This window comes from Panthera pardus, unplaced genomic scaffold (genome assembly GCF_024362965.1).
Source record: "Panthera pardus isolate Hobbes unplaced genomic scaffold, ASM2436296v1 HiC_scaffold_24, whole genome shotgun sequence".
Taxonomy (NCBI): domain Eukaryota; kingdom Metazoa; phylum Chordata; class Mammalia; order Carnivora; family Felidae; genus Panthera; species Panthera pardus.
The window spans coordinates 57,849,264-57,869,885 of record NW_026526810.1 but is presented as its reverse complement, the minus strand read 5'-3'; the positions used below and the strand labels follow the sequence as shown (position 1 = coordinate 57,869,885).

The 20,622-nt window shown below is 34.2% G+C and overlaps 1 long non-coding RNA gene across 1 annotated transcript in view; it reads right to left on the bottom strand.

Moving 5' to 3' along the window:
* Positions 1–282: 282 nt before the first annotated feature.
* The window catches only part of LOC109263187 (uncharacterized), a 342,726-nt gene continuing 322,386 nt past the window's right edge, over positions 283–20,622 (bottom strand). The window contains exon 4 of the long non-coding RNA XR_002078100.2: positions 283–404. This is a non-coding gene — a long non-coding RNA (uncharacterized LOC109263187). The remainder of the gene's footprint in view (positions 405–20,622) is intronic.

Here is a 20,622-nt window from a genome sequence, read left to right as displayed (position 1 = left end):
GAATGTGTGATCAGGTACCTACTAACAGTTGTTAGCAAAATAAGGAAAAAATATTAACTGAATCCTATATTATATAATATCTTTGAGGTTATCCAGATTTATTTCTGTGACTATAAATATATTCATATAGATTATCATGTATTCTTAAATTGGATTTCCTTAGTCTTTGCAGGTGGAGGTCAATAAAGGAGTAAATTTAAATCTAAATCATGACATTTCTAGACAATATAACATAATGAATAATATATTGAATAAATATACATATAATATTCCTACCTTCATCTCTTATTTTGATTGGTTTGTTCTTGATCATACCTGAATGAATTTACTGGTTCCCCAAATCCAAGTAGAAAATTTCTTATTTTGGGTCCATCTTCCTCGAGCAGCTGTGGTAAACCTTTCTCCTGATGCAGAAAACACACATAAGACAACATTAATATTAGTGACACACTCCCAATAAGCAAATTCCCCAAAGGTTAGGTGAAACTCTACCACTGTTTTCTCATGTTCAAGAAAGCATTATCTGCATGAAAGTTATATTTTTTAAACATTTCTTTTTTAAGTTTATTTATTTTTGAGAGACAGAGAGAGCAAGACAGAGTGTGCATGGGGGTGGGAGAGAGAGAGAATCCCAAGCAGGCTCTGCACTGTCAGCATGGAGCCTGATGGCGGGGCTCAAACTCTTGAACTATGTATGAGATCATGACCAGAGCCAAAGTCGGACGCTTAACTGACTGAGCCACCCAGGTGCCCTAAGGTTGTATTTTTAAGTGGGAAATTAAACTCTATTATCTATCTATCATCTATCAATCAATCAATCAATCATCATCTATCATTAAATTCAGAACAAATGGCGAGCAGGCTTGAATATTCCCTGAATAGACAAAACCAGTTTAATCATACAAAGCTTAATCTAGTTTATTTTTCAAGGCCAGCTTGACCTGTGTTATTTCTTGCTTATGCCTCTGAAAATCATACACAAAACTTAAACTTTTTTCCAAGGTTGATATGAGATAACCACTGATAAATTCCCTATCATTTAAGGAAACTCTGATATAATAACAAATCACTGTAAAGAATAAACAGTCATTGCTTCCTTGCCATACAAGTGGCTTTGTGACAATGTTGTAGGATTTTTTTACCCTAATATCCAGGGTTCTTTTTCTTGTTACTTGGAAGAATGAAGAGGTGGACACAAATTAAAATGAGCAGCAGGCAAAGTTTATTAGGGTATAAGGTTAGACAGTAAGAATAGTATGAAAGCTCTCTTTACAAAGAGGGGCCATTTGAAAGTGAATACCCACGACTATAGGCAAGTGTCCTTGTTTTATAAGGTTCTGGCCAGCACGCCTTTCCCTCCCCTTGTTCCTTCTTAGGTTCTACACTTACTGGCTGGATAACTCTAGGTGCTAGGTCATCATACCTGATTGGCTTGACTCCACTGTGTGAGAAGTCAGACTGGTCATACTGTCCCTCGTATGACATAAATTTTATGGTTTACTTTTTTTAGTTAGGTATTTTAATTGTCAAATTCCTGAGGGGCTCCTGAGAGGGAGTAGGAGGTATCTGTTACATTCTTAAGAGGAACCTTACCCCCAAGGGGGTTTGCTATAGTCAACACTCCCAGCATTTTTCCAAAATATGTGTTTTTCCCCACCCAGAAACCTCAGGTCCTAACCTTTCCCTCTCTGCCTATTTTATCCTACCTTTTCCCTACCATAACAATATACTCCTGAACATCATTGCATATTTTGGTTTGAGTGCTCCGTTTTGCAAACCATCATTTTGGTGTGTAAATGATTAATTTTTACTAATCACTACTTCAGTAATTCATTGGTTTTACATCTGCTATTTGCAAACTTCTATCATCATCTTTCTATCTATCTATCTATCTATCTATCTATCTATCTATCTATCTAATCTATCTAAACATCCATTCATCCATCCATCCATCCACTCACCCATCCATCTCTCTCTATCATTTTCAAACATTAGCATATGAGCTACTCTCAGTAACTTGCTTCAGAAGTGATTAACTACCTCAAGCTATCAAGACAACATTGTTTGGGATTACTTCATTTTTTTAAAATATAATTTATTGTCAAATTGGTTTTCATACAACACACAGTGCTCATCCTGGGATTACTTCAATCTCAGGGGGAGGGAATACAGACATACATGAAGTGCAATGGATTAGCCACTGAAGTGACCATGTGACCTTCTGATGGCCAGCTCTACCAAGAACATTTGTATTATCTGGCATTTCCTGGACTAGAGATCACAGACCATGTGAAGATATTTGACAAACCATCATTTTTTTGGTCTGTATTTTAAAATCTATATGTATGGATCAATATTCAAAACTTTTTAGGGTCACATTTCTATGAATTAATCTAGTGTGTATGTGTGTGTGTGTGTGTGTCTGTGATGGGAGTAATGACAAATATCATCACTTCATTTATTTTCTGGTTGATTCAAAGAGGCTTTAGTCCCTGGGCATGCTGCAGATCACACTAAAGCACACCTGTATACAATTAGGGGGACCACCTATGTCATTAGCTAGACTTGGTAGAGGTCCAACTTGGCCACCTCCCAGCAGCGTAACTTGTTATCTACTTCCTTATTAGGAAAATGAGGACGAGTATTATGAGGACTGAAAGAAATGATGTGTTTGAAGTACTCCCCAAATTCCTGGCACACAGTATGCACTTTATAACAGTAATAACAACAACAAATTATATTCTATTAACTCATACCAGGATGCAGTCATCAAGGCTACCAAACAATGATTTTAGATTTTTCCCTATTTTCTTCTCCACAAAAAGTGAGAAGTTCAAAGCGCAGGGTGCCACAGGCAAGTGTTGCTGTCTCCTGCCTGACTAAAGAGACTGTCGTGTAAATTCCAAAAGAAATTTCAAGGGATGTTCTTCTAAAAGCAAACTAGCTTCTGTGGGCCCCATCTGACGAAGTCATGGACACACAAAATTCCCCTTTCTATAATACTGCTTTGCTATATTGATTGCTTTTACTAGCTTAAGCTTTTTGAGTCTGTTACTCTTTCATAAATGTTGTTAGTGTTTGGTGTACTAGATGTTAAATGGATAGTACAGTATATTGATTCTGAATCTAATTTTGGTTTCCAGGGTATTGAGGATAACTGAATCTGGCATTTAGAGCATTCCGATGCTGCATGAGAATTTTCAAAAATATTTTTGTCTGGAAAAAAAAGACATTATAAGCACATTTAAAGAGTGCCTAGTAAAATTAAGTCTATGCAATTTTTTTGTTATTGGAGATATCATTAGGCAGCATTGAAGAACTAAATTTATTCCGATAATCATTACAATGATGAAAAAATTCCTTGCTTCAATAATTGATTTATGCTTCATTTAAATGGACAGAGTAGTTCCAATATAATTTCTTATTAACTCTAATGACGAATTTTAAAGTAGCATGACTCTGAAATAAAGATGAAAATTCTCCATACAACTTATTGCATTTAAATGGATTTAATATTTAATATTTAAAAAATCATTTGATGTAAATAGCCATCATGAATCACTGCAAATATACTAAGATGTAATTAAATGCTTTCTTCTTTTTAAATGCATCTACTTGTTTCATTATAAATTATTTTTGTTCTCTTTCTTCTTTTAAGCTGTGGCATTACTTTTGAAATTATTCTTAATTATGAAATCACATCAATGCTAAAATTTAGCACATTTCTAAAAATATGTCCTCTTAGGCAAATTCAAAATGATTGAATTATTGCTTAACATTTGCCTTTATCCTGAAATTGTTTAAACCATGTTAGTAAACACTCAAATTTCTAAGACAGAAATCTGCTTTTTCCTCTTCAGAGGGGGGCAAGATCCTGTGCTTACAAAGCTTTCAGTGGATAAATTGTGCACACAGAGAAACTACTCTGTGACCTTGCTCTGTACTTGAAACTTTCCAGTGTGACAGTATATGTCATCAACTGGAAGTACAGACAAGATTAATATAGTTCCTATTGGCTACATCCAGAAATCAGGCCCTTAGGAGCTCAGTGGTTGGAGCAGCTTCCTAGCAGTTCTAGGGTCTGTTCTGAAATACCGTGGAATTAGGAGGTCATGTAGAATTATTTCAGGTGTGGTCCCCATCAGAAGTGTGGGTAGTGTGGGCTGTTAGCAGATTCCCTTTGGCCCTTAAGAGTGTGACCAATCACACACACACACCACAAACACCAACTAATCAGAACAAATTAGAATCGTGAGGCATTATCTAATCCATACTCCATAAAAAAATAAATGTATTTTGAATATGCTATAAGGTGTCAGCAGAGAAGCATACCTGCCTGATTTCACCCTGAAGCATCGAGGACTAGGTAAAGTCCTGAAAAAGGAGCCAAAAGACCTAGTTTAAGTTCAGTAACTTGAGAGGGAGTCACCTTTTCTTCCGTTTTCTTATCTGTTACAAAAGAGTGTTTTCAGAGAATGGCCACATAACCTAACGCGGGTTAAAATTAGGATGGTTATATTTTTTTAATCATGTAAACCAGGACACTTTGAGACTGAAGGAGGGACATACTGATAAATATACTGAGATAACATGCAGGACTATCTTGACAAACAGAGGATACATTCATTCTAGGTACAGAAATTTTAAAACTAGAAAGCACGGTTCAATTATATGATATGATAATATAATGGTAGTGGTGACGGGATCTGAAGTCCACCTTCCAAACCCAATTTGACAAGTATACTAAGCTTTTCTGTGACATCATGGGAGGGAAATTCATTGAAGTTTACAATGGTTTACAAAGGAATATATGTATTCACCAAGTAGGTATTTGGAAGTAGGTATTTCTGAAAAAGAATTTCTTGACCAAACTTTTTAGAAATTTATGTCTCAAAGTCATATAGAATAGTTTTTGTTTTAAAGATTGATCTATACTATTTCTAAAGTAATAATAAACAAAGTTCCTTTCTCAATTTTTCCTTTCTTTAAACCAGCCTTTCAAATCAGAAATGATGGATGAGGATATCTTTGTACTTTCCCAGTTTAATAGAGCTCATAGAAAAAAAAAGTTTGTATGCTATTTTTCAAGGTTATTATCATAGTTATTATTAATTTTGGCCAAGAAAATCAATCTATTGAGTTGAATAATCTTGATGTTTAACTAGAGAAAATAATTTTTCATTACCAAACTTTCTTCTGTCTCTGTTGTGCTTGGAGAAGAGAGAATAAAGAGGATAAAAATGCTATATTTTTGCAATTGTTCGATATACTTCCAAAAACAAAATTTTTTAATATAATTCGAGAAATGGAAAGTATTATTTACTGCAGTTTGTAGTATTTAATCAACATTGTGCAATGTGAAAAATTCAGATCAGCTACAGTGAAGCTGGCTTTTTATTTTTCAACAAAGCTACTATAAAAGAAGATTTTTATTCTTTTATGACATTATAGTATTAAATTAAAATGTTAGAATCAGTGGTATCAGGAAGTTTTACTGGCTAACTTATTATAAGACCTATACTCCTAAGAATCCATAGGTGGCCTAAATTTAGGATTATCTATTTGACATAAGGAACATACTAGTTTCTTATCACATAGTGGAGGATGATGTCAATAGGAAAATTGCCTTAGCATATACTGAGCAAAGACTAGCAAGAATAAATTACATTACCAAATACAAGAGAGATGACATTCATCTTCTTGATTCTAAACCACAAATTTAATAACAGTTTTGGCATTGCAGATTCCTTTTTACTATAAAAATTAAAAATCATTTAAAGTAATATACAAAAGAAAGACTAAGTTTATTTATTAAAAAAAATTTTTTTTAACATTTAATCATTTTTGAGAGACAGAGTATGAGATGCAGAGGGGCAGAGAGAGAGGGAGACACAGAATCTGAAGCAGGCTCCAGGTTCTGAGCTCTCAGCACAGAGGTGGATGTAAGGCTTGAACTCAGAACCACAAGATCATGACCTGAGCTGAAGTCAGATGTTTAACCCACTGAGCCACCCAGGTGCCCCTAGAAAGACTAAGTTTAGAATTCAAGAAACTCTTTCTGTTAACTTCTAGGACTCAATTTTTCTTCTGAAAAAGCCATATCTAAAAACATGGCTACAGGTGTTAAGAGTTGTCACCTGAATTGTGTAAACACTGTTATTGGTCAATCTAGAAAAGGCATCATCATTGATATTTGAAACTGGATTAGAAATTCCACACTTTTAAAAAGGAGGTGGTTATAGTAAACCATACATTTTATAAGTAGGTACTATTTTGTAATTAGGGTACCCTGGGTAACTAAAAAATGGCTTATACTTTTTGAAACTTGTTCTCCAAAATAAATCACATACCATATATATTAGAACTTATCATCTCATGTTGTTTTTGAAAAAAGAATAAAGCATCTGCATTTTAAAGTATGTTTAAATTATAAAGGATAGAGGATACAGGCATAGTTTTGTGACTTCAGTAACCCTTGAAGATTTTGTTTACATTCAGAAGAAGTCATAAAAAAGGTGGATTTTACAATTTTTTTCCTAACTTCAGCTTCATTTTGCCATCCATTCATATACACAGTGATACGTATCTTATAATTTTTTCACATAACTATAAATTTGGATACAGAAACACAGCACATATTTAGAATAGGTTTTATTCACAGATTGTATTTTTCATATTTTTCTGCTCTTAATTTTTTTCTGTTCTTAATTTTAAAAGCAGAAAGGTTCAACATCTCATAGTTGGAATACTAATAACACTAAGATAATATTAAATTTGCTTTCTATAGGTAGCCCTTTATTTAAAAAAAATATGTGAAAGTTGTGAGGAAAAATTTAAATTGTTAGACAGCAGTGAATACAGATTCACAGCCTTCTCCACAAACCATTACATACCAGCTAGCATTTATTGAGTATTTACCAATTCCTGGCACTCTGTTCACTGTTTTCTCAGTAAGGATCCAGTTGTTTCTTGCCCAACTTTATAAGGTTGATCCAACTATTATTCTTTTTTAAATTTCTTGTAACATTTATTCATTCTTGAGAGACAGAGAGAGACAGAGTGCAAGCTGGGGAGGGGGCAGAGAGAGGGAGAGACAGAATCCTAAGCAGGCTCCAGGCTCTGAGCTGTCAGCACAGAGCCTGACTCAGGGCTTGAACTCACAAACCGTGAGACCAAAGTTGGATGCTTAACCAAGTGAGCCACCCAGGCACCCCCGACTATTATTCTTTAACAGATTTAGACATTAAGACTCAGAGAGGTTAAATAACTTGCTCAAGCCCCACATGCATTAAATGTTGGAGCTTGCACTAATTCTAATGCCTGAGCATTTGACTACAGTAGAAGCCATCTTATGAAACCGAATTAGGGCCAGGAAGCAATCAATTAAAAGAAAACATTTTAGGAGAAGAATCATACATAGAAAGTTACAGACATATATGCCTAAGTTCCTCTAACCCATACTGTATTGTTCACATTTTTGAGTTTCAGTACCTTTAAGTGGTACAAAAACACTTGTAAAAGAAATGTAAATAAATTTCTATTCTAGACTTTTACAAATTCTGTTTCTAATGTTTTATAGTTGTCTCATCCACACTTAAATGCACAGCAATTACCTTTTGTAAAAACCAATTCATCTTTATCCAGTTTAACACATTCATTGTTTTGATTTTGAGAATGACTTTCTTTACATAGTTGTATTTAATTATTTCATGTATTTATTTAGTTATGAAACTACAATAACCACTATGGCTTAAATAGGATTAGAGACGAAAATAATATGCCTTAGGAATTATACAACTCAACTGGCATTCAACACATGGACATTAGTTTGTATGTTTTTAAAAAATAATGAAGACTCTCCATTTTCTTTCTGGCTGCAGTTGGGCTGTGCAAGCCCTTGTTCTTTATGTAGTATTCTTAGAATATCTCTGAATGAAAGAAGTTGTATAAATGCAAAGTAGGAAAAAGGCAATCTCAAGATTACAAGCTGCCCCAGTGTGATAATACATAATCTAAGTATTATGATTATGAATAACATGTGCTCTTTAAAATGTATGTATATATAACTATATATATACATATACATGTGTCTCTGTATATATATGTACTTTCATGCTTAGATTTTAAATATTTGGGGCAATTTTTATGTGCTTTTATACTTTCCTAAAAGTCTTCTATTCAAGCATTAAAAGCATGCTGCAAAAGCATTAAGGGCTAAAAAACATAATCAAGTGAATTATGTTTCTTCATTCTAACCATGATATTCTTGAAGATAAAAATATTTAGCAGCCTAATACAGAGCAATCTTTGTCATATATTACATTAAAATGATGTGATAGTTAAAACACATTTTAACAAAGGTATATATTTTTGAATTGATAAAATAATTTGAAATATGTCAACTCAAAACACATAATGCTGATTACGTTAGTGAAATAAAACAGAGACACATTTATTTTAATAAGAGAATGCCAGGCCTGAAGTCACACCTTCCCGTGCATCTAACAGTATTCTCATTTTATCATATTTTAAAAATCCACACCTCATATTCTTCTGTTACCTTATATGGATGGTGCTAATGACACACGTAGTAAACCTTCTCTTAGCTTTGTAGTTGAATAGGATTTGTTTAATTTCAGCTGTCAAATAATGTGAAGAAAAAAAAACCAACACTGTGGTAACCCTAGGAGTTAAAATATGTTAGGATTATGAAAGTAAATGTTTCACAAACAGCAATAATTTATTGATCATATTCTTGGCCAGCATAAAATTAAAAGTGCAGAGTGTGCTGATTTGGGAAGCCTGATGACTACACTTTTTGAGTGCTTAAAACAAAATTTAAAAGTGTCTTTTTAAAGCAGGTGAAAGGAAATAAAAGGTTGGGAATGGTGCCTATTTTTCTGACTATATGTCAACAGGGATCATTCTCTATGATGTTTCACAAAATCCTTTTTCAGTGAATTATTTTTTACAATTATTTTTAAATTTTATTTATTTATTTTGAGAGAGAGAGAGAGAGAGAGAGAGAATGTGTGAGAGAGCAGGGGAGGGGCAGAGAGAGGGAGAGAGAGAGAACCCCAAGAGAGAAAACCCACTATCAGCACAGAACCCTACTCAGGGCTCTGTCTCCTGAACCGTGAGATCGGGACCTGAAACAAAATAGAGTCTGATGCTTAACCAATGGAGCCGCACAGGAGCCCCCTTTTCAGTGATTTAAATGACAACAGAAACCTCTATGTTTAATCATGAAAGCAATAAAGGTGTGAATAAAGTAAAATACTCTCCCTTGTCCTTTCTTTTTAGTTCTAGTCCCTTGAATATACAGTATAAATGATTTGCTGTGCTTATCAACTGATGAGTGTTCCAAGTCGTGTCCTCCATTGGAAACTACCTCACCCAAGTTTGCACCTCTTCCCGGGGTTTGGCTAATCACTGACTCATGTGAGGATACAAAATCCCCTCTGCCTCAAGTTTGGACAACTCTGAAGGTTTCCTTGGAGCGCAAGGATTTTCTCATGAATTTGATGAGGCCTCAAGGGCAAGTTTATTTTGGTCAGCTTGTCCCCCTGCCCACTGCTGCATCCCTCACTTCCTTAGGACTGGATCTTAGAAGGGTATCTACCAGGAGCTCACCCCAATGAACCTTCTGCTTGCAACATCTTGTTCAGAGAGCTCAAGCTAAAACAACATGAATGTTTATGTGAACTGGCATGTTAATAAATGCAGAGAAAAAGGTACCAAAAAAGATACAGAGCAAAACGTTTATACTACATAATCAAGGGTATACAGGAGCAGAAAAGTCTCTGGCAGAATGTGTACCAGACTGCAGATGATAGCAGCTGCCTATAGGGCATGGATTTGGACCAAGGGGAGAGAAAGAGTTTCATTCCTTACTCTTTACATTTTGAAAAAGACTGAGAAAAAGTAATGATGGAGCTATAAATGATTTTTCCATTCTATTTTTGGCTTTTCTATGTTTTCCAAAATTTCCACAATGGACATGTATTAATTATATTTCATAACCAGAAGGCAAAATTTAAGGATCTCAAGAGTCTGTCACTAAGTGGAATAGTTTTGAGGATATCTTTAAAGTGTAGGTGCATTTTTTATGCCTGTAGATTGTTACAGACTTGTACAGTCCCCAAAAATGTTGTTCTGGAGCAAGGTGCAAGAGATCACCAACTTCTGCCTCAGTGTTGGTTTGCAGGAAAGGTCCTGGCAACAAGTATTTTTGTATCTGAGTCAGGCTCTCCCATTAGGGCTTCCTACCTACATTTATGTTTGTAATACATCTAAAGTTTTTTTTAACGTTTATTTACTTTTGAGAGAGAGAGACAGGGAGTGAGTGGAGGAGGGACAGAGAAAGAGAGGGAGACCCAGAATCCGAAACAGGCTCAGAGCTGTCAGCACAGAGGCCTATGCAGGGCTTGAACCGACAAACCGTGAGATCATGACCTGAGCCAACATCCGACGCTTAACTGACTGAGCCACCCAGGGGCCCCTGTGATACATCTAAAGTTAATCCTGTTTATGCCCAGAGGTACAAATCTACCCTCATCTTCTTTTCTCAGCTTAAGTTTATTGAGGTATAATTTGCATTCAATAAAATTTACAGTATGATGAGTTTGACAAATGTACGCTGTGTCATAACTACCACCAAAATAAAAACAGAATATTTAGCTCATCTCAGAAAGTTCCCTCATGATCTTTGTGGTTAATTCCCTCCCTTATAATCCCAGCCCTGGATGACAACTGATCTGATACAGTTTTACCTTTTACAGAAGTTATTCAAATAGGGTATTACCTTGCTTTTTGAGTCACCTTTTGAGTCTGGCTTCCTTCACTTAGTGTAATTCTTTTGAGATTAGTCCATATTGTTTTGTGTATATCAATAATTTGTCCTTTTAAATTGCCCAATAGTTTTCCGTTGTACAGATGTGTCTGATTTCTCATTCACCAGTTGAAGGACATAGCATAGTTTCCAGTTTGGGGCAATTATGGAAAAAAAAAAAAAACTATTGTAACAAATATTTGCATACAGAGCTTTGTGTGGAAATATGTTTTCATTCTCTTAGGTGAATACCAGGAGTAAGAGCACAATTTCTTTTAATGAATAGTCAGGTATCACAATCCCATTTTTTAGATAATCCATTTTTTCACTATTAATTGGAATGTTGTCTTAATCAAATATTAGTTCCCCCTCTTACTATTTTTTTCTAAGATTTTCTTAACAAATCTTATACATTTTTTCTTCCATTTGAACTTTTGTACAATTTAATTATGTTCCAAAAAACAAACCAACAAATACATCCTGTTGTAATTCTGATAGTAATATATAAGATGTATAATACATATATTAACTTTTACAATCTGACAGTCTTCCCATTCAAGGGCATAGTATGTCTCTCCATTCATCAAGTTTTATGTTTTTTAATTATGTTTTCTTAAAGATTTTATCTTTAAGTAATCTCTACATCCAATGTGGGGCTCAAACTTAAAACCCCCAAGATCAAGAGGTGCATGCTTACTGACTGACAAGCCAGGTGCCCTACCTTAATGAAGTTTTATAATTTTCTTAGATATTTTGTACCATTGTTGTTAAACTTATTCTTTGGTACTTTATATATTTTTGGTTGTTATTATTAATTGCTTATTTTTTAATTTTTATTTCTAACTAGCTATGACTGATGTTTATTCATTCATTCACTTATTCAAATATGTACTGAAACCATACTTTTTATCAGGCACAGTTCTGGGCAATAAAATAGTAGGTAAGATAGAGAAGTTTCTTGCAATTGTACAAGTTATATTCAAGTGGTGAGAGATAGAAAATAAATACATATACATGTATAAGATGGTTATAAGTGCTATGCCAATAATTTATTTTCAATTGGTTTCCTCATGCAACCACCTGGGGAAGAGTACATAGCTATATAATAGGACTTAATTCCTGAGTCTTGAAGCACTCCAACACTGGGAGTCAGGACAAAGGACAACAGGCCATTAGCATGCACAAATAAGTATTGAGATAGGCAGGAAATTAACATGTTTAGTTCCATTAAAGCCAAGTGAAGAGAGTGTTTACAGGAAAAAGGAGCAGTCAACTTTGTCTAATGCTACTGAGAAGTCAAATAAGATGGTAATAGAAAATGGAATATTTGAATATTAAGTATGTAGAATAGATGGCTGGTGCTTTGACAAGCATTGTTTCAGTAGCCTAGTAGGAATTCTGATTTGAGAAATACACACACACACACACTCAACTAAGATACATAGTCTGATTTAGATATATATTGTATGTTAACCATCATAATAGCAACAATAAGAACAAGAGACCATATTCATAGAGCCAGGCATTCTAAGCACACTACACTTATATTGTCTCATTTAATCCTCACAATAACCCAGTGAGTTAGGTATTTTTGTTTCCCCATTTTTCAGATTAGAAAACCGGAGCAAAGGAAGTTTAGGGAACTAGCACAAGTGTAAGTGATTCCATGACAGGCATTCAACTAAATCTCAATATTATTTCAAAACATTTCAGTTGATCCTCTAAATTTTCTAAAATTTGGTTATTTAATCTATAAATAGTGGTAATGTTTTTTCTTTTAGGATGCTTCTATAGTATGTATATCATACTGCATTTGATTGTACCTCGAAAACAATATAGGGGTACCTAGGTGGCTGAGTTGGTTAAGCATCTGACTTCAAATCAGGTCCGTGATCTCATTGGTCATGGGTTTGAGCCCCATATTGGGCTCAGTGCTGACAGCTCAGAGCCTGGAGCCTGCTTTGGATTCTGTCTCCCTCTATCCTCTGCTCCTCCCTGGCTCACACTCTGTCTGAAGCTCTGTCTCTCTTGCTCTTTCTCTCAAAAATAAATAAAACATTAAAAATTAAAAAAAAAAACCACTACTAGTGACAGTAAGTATCCTTGCCTTGTTACTAAAGATAAATAAAAAGCTACTAACATTTCTTCATTTCATTTGATGCTTATTCTTGGCTTCTGGTAAAGGCTGTTTAACTTACATAGAAATGGGTCTTCAAATTCTTACCTCAGTTTTTTTTAAATCAGTAATAGCAAACAATTTTGTCAAACATCTTGTTAGCATCTAGTAATATAATCTTTTTTCCTCTTTTAAATGACTTATGTTAATAAACTTTATTGTTAAGCCATTGAATGCCATTGTTTGCATTCCTGAAGTAAATCTACTTGGCAGAAATGATTATTTAAAATGATATTCCTGGAGTGGGATGGGGAGATGGACAAAATATGTGATGGGGATTAAGGAGTGCACTTGTGATGAACACTGGGTGAGTATAGAATTGTTGAATCACTATATTGTACACCTGAAACTAATATAACATTGTATGTTAACTAACTGGAATTAAAATAAAAACTTTAAAAAATTATATTCCTGGATTTGTTTTGCTAATACTTAAACATTTTACTTTTACATACTGGATCTGTCATAGTACTCTGTAATCATATTAGTATTTCTGCAGAAGAATGTGTGAATATTCACACTAAGTGGGACAAGACTTGAGAGGTCAGATTTTTCTACCAAATAAATTTTTTTAAAAAAGCTTTCAGTATTGGATATAAGAACTGTGGATAAAGATACGGCACCTGCAAAAGAACTGTATGCTCCTTTAAAGTTACATTTGCAGCTGATCCTCTGCCTTTTCAAATAGTGAGACTATAATTGATAGGTGTAAAATTTATTTTTTTCTTAGGTCAACATTTAGCACTTATATTTTATTGGGAATGTACCCATTTTCCTGAATTCAAATTTATTGCAAAGAGAAGAGGGTAGAGACGAGAAATTAGTCAAGCACTGGAGTTTGAAAGATGTTTAGGATCCAGGAGGAGAAGGAACACCAAGGTAGAAATCAGAAAAGGAATTGACAAAAAGCTGCAGGGAAATTTTTGTTAGTATAGAATCATATGTAGACAATTTTGTTAGTGTTAAAGGAAAGACAATTTCACGATGAATTAATCTGGTCCTAGACACTAATTTAAATAAAGATTTGTGTGCACTTCATCTGGGGTTTATTCAAACTGGACTGTGCCTACTTTGGGTGTCTTATAGACAGTGTGTCAAATATAGAGACTCATAATACCCAATTAATGTTACCAGTATCCTTGAATATATAGTCACAGGTATTCAGTATGTGCTACTAGATACTGAGGAGCAAAGGGACTTAAGTAGAGTTCAGGAATGAGAGAGAATAACCTCTGTTTTAGGAAAAAGCAAGCAAATCCTACAATTCTTTCCTCATTTTAGTCTTCTTAGTGCTTCCATTAATCTTGCTGAGTCAACACTCTTCATGTCAGTGGACCCAAAATGAGTGTATTCAGATGCAGTCTATCAACTGCATTGTTGATATTTCACTTTCAAGATAAAGGCTGGAAGATTTTGAGTTTTTGCACATTTCTAAAGAACAATCTTGAGAAAGTCAGTCAATTGTCATGTTTACAGACCCTTGGAAACTGTGAAACTAGTTGTCGGAATTTATAATAATGCCCTTTATATATATTTAACTTAATGTTTAAGTTCATATCCTCTTAATCATCTTTTTCAGACCAAAGTTGTTTACTAAGAGAAATCGGTTAGAGGAAGGGAAACATCGAATTAGCTTAAACCTCTCACGGAGCAGCAAGTTGTAAAAAGTTTGGTTAATAACCTTGAAGCTTTTAAATTTATAATTTGGTGGGAAGGATTACATAAAATGCTATATGTTGTAATCTTTATTGTGAGAATTATATTTGGCCTCTTATCTGTTTCTACTAGTCTTCTAAATTGTGTACAGTATTTTAGACAAAATGGATTTCTATGACTTTGTGTAAGGTTTCTATAGTTCTTTTAAAATCTAACTTATTTGAATATACTTTTGATTTGGATAGCTCTCTAACTCCCCAGTTTAGAATTTGAATTGTTTTTAGCTGGTAGATTTTTTTTTCTTGCTGACAATGAACCAGATCAATACAGATTGACTTTAAGAAGTTTACATAAACTTCTGGTTCCAGAAAAACAAAGGGGTCTTTGTAGTTGAAATAAAGATATGTTTACATTTCCTTCTCTTAATCTGCCTATCGGAACACATTCACCATACAGATGTTTCCAGGCAAAAAGCATCAGTTAGTGGTATTTACCACTTCATTCAAAGGCTTCACAAAAAGAACATTTTTCAATCAAAGACTGCTCTTTTCCTTGGCAATCACATCTAGCCAAAGTTGAAAGACTCTGTTAGAAGATCACACAGTGATCTTTAATTTGTAATCAACTATACCATTTTTAAAGATGTCTGCACTAGTCAAAATGTAATGTCAGTAGAAGAAATCTGATGAGGTTGTCTTTGTTTGTATTTGCTGTTTTCAGTCTGTCTCAGTTATCATTCCTCTCTATGTAGTCTCTTCAATGTAGTACTGACTGAATGAGATTCCCGACTGCATAAAACATGGAAACACTTTGAATTTCATGGCAAAATTCCTGGTATTTGGCAGTAGATCTTTGAGATGACATTTGGGACAACAAACTTTCAGAAAGAGACAGGGAATGTAATCAAGAATAAATGAAAGAAACACTGGGAAACAACACTGGGAAAAATGACTCGGGGTAAAATAGAGAATGTTTATAATGTGCAAAATGAAATGGCCCTTTTGGAATTGTCTAAAAATTTTATATTTCATTATGGAGTAATTTCCTTAATAAATTTCAGAACTTTTTCCTTTTTTCCATCATTAATAACAAATTCTGTTTTTAATTTTTTTTGAGGTACTGCATAATTTTTTAAAATGAAATTTATTGTCAAATTGGTTTCTATACAACACGCAGGGCTCATCCCAACAGGTGCCCCCTTCAATGTCCATCACCCACCTGCCCCTCCCTCCCCCCCCCCCCCCCCCCCCCGTCAACCCTCAGTTTATTCTCAGTTTTTAAGAGTCTCTTATGGTTTGCCTCCCTCCCTCTCTTTTTTTTTCTTCCCTTCCGCTCCCCCATGGTCTTCTGTTAAGTTTCTCAGAGGTACTACATAATTTTAACTTAGAATGAGCTAAGGATATTTGGACAGCCTCAAAGTAGTGGCTGTGAAGTTTGTCTTCACAGGAAAAACTCTCTTCCGTGGCTTTGCTCCCTTGATGCATTTCCTAATCACCTAAATGGAATTGATCCTGCCTATACTGTCTCAGAACAATTATTTTAAACAACCACCTGTATTTGGTATGTGTTTCTAAACAATGTATTTTTATGCATATGTGACTTGTCCTCTCTCTCTGATTACATTGAGGTACCAAGCAACTTGGGATCAGTCGTATTTCAAAAAGGCAGGGGACAAGTAAGTAAATTAGTAAATAAACTAATATACCTATGGTAATTGACTAGATCTTGCTCAACTATGTATGACTTGTAGCACCAATGGCAACAACAAAGCTCAACAGACGTACTGATATGGCACTCTAACCCACTCTCAATCTATCATTCCTCTTGTGTAATTCCTGAGTTACTGTTCTGATAAATCTAATATTGTCCTCCGACTTAAAATTCTTTAATAGTTATTCATATATTTATAAAGTTCTAACTCAGCTGAAGGAAAAAAGCTTTTCTTGCTGTGGGTCTACCAGATCTCTGGCCCTATCGCTAGCTACCATTCTGGTACACACCCTTCACTCCAGGTATATAAAACATATTCCAATGTCCTCAAATGCTCTCTTCAGATTCTTCACTACCCTGAACCATCCCACACGGTCTTCCCTTGGCATAGAATATCTTTCTGCTCTTTTGTAGTCTTCAAAACTCATTTTACTTCACTGTAAGTTTTTTCAAGTTGACCTACCTTGCCTATTGAATTTTGCTACCCTTTGCTACCCAGTATAACCTTCCCCTAGGATATCTTTTGTATGTATTTTTTTGGTCAAAATTTTGTAATATATTGTAATTGCTGGTTTCTTTGACTGTTTCTCCTAGTAGACTACAGAATTCTTGAAGATTATATACAGACTTGTGCTTGCAGATTATAGTCACATAATGGGTTCTTAATAAATAACATTGAATAAATACTATCTTTTGCGTAAATCAAAAAGAGTTATTCCAAAACAGAAGATTTAAAAAAATCAATGAACAACTCAGAAAAAAACAGATAGAACACTGATAAGAGTATGGGGAATCCTTATAAACAGATAATTATAGTAATCAATTGATTAGATCATGAGGGTGGAACCCTCATGAATGAGATTAGTGCCCTTATTAAAGAGATTCAGAAAGCCTCCTCACCCCTTCTGCCATGTGAGGACACAGCAAAAAAAAAATGGCCATTCAAGAAGGAGGAATATGGACCTCACCAGATGCTAAACCTGCCAGCTCCTTGATCTCAGACTTTCTAACTTTCAGAATCATGAGCAATAGACTTCTGTTCTATATTAACCAGCCAGTCTATGGCAAACTGTTATAGCAGCCCAAATGGACTCAGACACCCAGACTGACTTTATCTCGTTGAACCTCTCCTATAAACAGCCTATTCTGTCAAGCTGGTTTGCCCATGAATAAAGTACTTAAGAACTGTTTAGCTGTTGATTGTTCATATAAAAATGGGAAATAAGTACTGTTTAGATTGTCAGATTGTTAATATTAAAATTGAAAAATAAGATGTCATTTTTAACAAGAGCAGATGTTTGTGGCACATTTTTTTCAGTGCATCTGTTTATTAATGAAGGGTTAGCTGGAGCTTTGTGAACATGGCTGCTTTATTTATTTAAAAAAGTATTCCATTGGCTTTCAATTTACATCATAACAAAAGTGTGTATAATGTGGCAGAACTGTTTTATGTGATTAAGAACTGTTTATTCTGGATTTGTAATTAATTTAATTGTAACATCTAGAGGACTGCAATTTTGAAAAACTTTCAATCCTGATTGCCTATTATTCACATGACAACACTGAAATAAAGTGACACTATGATAAATGGAAGCATAGCAAGCAGTTGTCCTGATTTAATAACATTTTGAAAGAAAAATCTGCAAAATTTTTATATAAGCCATATATACATAATATATAAAAAGAAATTTCTGCTTGCCTTCAAATTTTGCATCAGAACTTGAAAGTTCACAATTGAATAAACATCTTACAAAGGCACTTTCATCTTTTAAAGCCAGCATGAGAGATTTCATATCTTGATAAAAATAGAGTAAGGAAAAGAACTAATTCAGTTGCTTCATCAAATGATTTCCTTAAACCCAGGGCCCATTTGAGGTCAGTGACACACCTTCATTTGTTTGAACTATGGTTTTTACCAAATTCGATCAAACATTAAAAGGAAGTACTTAATTAGGTATGCTGCACTAACAAAGAAAAATTATTACACCTTACTAATCTATGTTATGGCAAAATCCTGACCCCACAAAACTGATTGGTGCTATTAAAGAGATTGATTGAAATTCATAAGAATTATAATTCAAATAATCAGTGAAGGGAATGTCACCAGATTCAGGGTGCGTGATTTTTCTATTCAGATGCTACACTAAGATTCCACATAAACTTGTTTCCAAAGCCAAATTGCACTGTGTAAAGTGTTAGTAAAATGGATATGAGATAAAAGTGTGATTTCTACTTCTATTTAGTTAAATTCATTTCAAATGAATTATTAGCCATTAAGTCATTTGTATTTCAAAACAATGCAAACACAAAATCTTTACCACCTGAAACACTTCTATAGAAAGTTTTGAAATGAAATCTGTTTATTGTTTAAAAAGAGGAGATTCTGCTCCCTTAATTCCCATCAAATGCCCAAATCCCAGATTTTAGTGTAATTTCTCTCAGATTATTGTAGGAAAATATGAAAATAGGGAAAAGTAAAAAAGGAGAAAAACATCACCCACAATTAACTATTATTCAAATTCTTATATTTACTTCCAATCATTTTGTATGAAAATGATTATTATTGCTGCTCTCAGAAATATACTATTATGAGGTTTTGTATGAAATATCTGAAAGTACTTGGTCTTTGTTACCTAAAAACACATTTGAGACCCTAATATTTGTATATTGGCTCATAATTACAGAAATTGGAAATTTCCTTCAAAATAAGTAATATACATACCATGTGTCTATTTTTGACTAATTATTTGTAATTTCTCTCTAAACTAACTGGTAGCTTTACAAATAAATTCTAGTGGCGAAGTGACCACACATTACGTTATAGATCCTCTTCCAGTGCCAGACAGTTCACAGAGGGTCAAAAAAAGTAGAATAAAATATTTTGTTTTGTTTTGTTTTTTACCTGGGATAAGTGATGAAAATATTTCTAAGGCTTAAGTAGATTTTGAACACATAGGATTAAATGTTATTTTATACAGGAAGTCTATGAATTAAATATGCAACATATTCTGAAAATCAGCACAAGAAAACCTAACACATGAGGTAAACAATAAACCAATATATTATACACCGATGGGGGAAGGGAAGTTTCTAAGAGAGCTAACATTATAGCACCCTGAATTATGCTGACCTTTTAGGCACAATCTTTGATGATGTATTTATAGGATTTCACACATGATCATAAACATTGATCTTTTCTTTTACAGTTGAAATCAACTGGCTCAAGTCCAGTGAAAATATGAATGAGGCTACACGCACATAGTGTTAAGCCTACTGGTAGTTTCAAATTTTGATCAATTTTAATTTTTTGAGGCCTTCCTTATAACTAGGATGCAGTCTTAGCATTTCTATGATTTAGTTGCAATTAAGGATGACAGAATACATTAAAATATTCAAATAGTTGTATAAATTCTGCTGCTTTAAAGTGGCAACAAATCATTTGATAAGGGCAAACATCACCCTTTGATAGGGCAAAATATTCACTTAATAACTGAATTTCCAAAAATATAAATTGTGCTTATGCTTTAGAGATGCCACATAAAATGTATGGAATTCTGAGCTGTTCGAAATTCATCATACGAGACAAAATATGACATCGGGATTTCAAAATCCACTGCATGAAAGTCAGGACCCTTTGCATTGGTAAAAGTGTGTTACTGGGAGGGAGAAAGTATAGCTTGATAATCCAGTGTGGATTTAGTAGCTTGTCTGCTTGGGATTAGAAGTTGCTTTTCCACTTTATGACCATATGAACTTGGGCAAATTGCTTAATTTCTCTAATTCTCAGTATCCTCATCTGTAAAATGGGAATAAAACAGAATTTATCTCCTAAGAAGGTTGTAAAGAATAAATGATACATGGAAAACACTTAGAACAGTGCTGAGCACATGGTAAGCACACAGTAAGTACTAGCTTATTATTATAAGTGGTGAAAACATCATCGCTTCTCAGCCTTTTGGCTAAGATCAAGTGAAGTGGTGAAAACATCATTAGTCTTGTCAAATTTCAGACATTTATTTGTTACTTTGCCTATGTTACTTTGAGTTATTCCTTGTCCTTTGTATAAATGCCTGATTTCATATATACTCACATAAACCTGTATGCATATGTGTGTATATATAAAATAAATTCCACATTGGGGCGCCTGGGTGGCTCAGTTGGTTGAGAGTCCGACTTCGGCTCAGGTCATGATCTCACAGTTTATGAGTTCGAGCCCCAAATCAGGCTCTGTGCTGACCGCTTGCTCAGA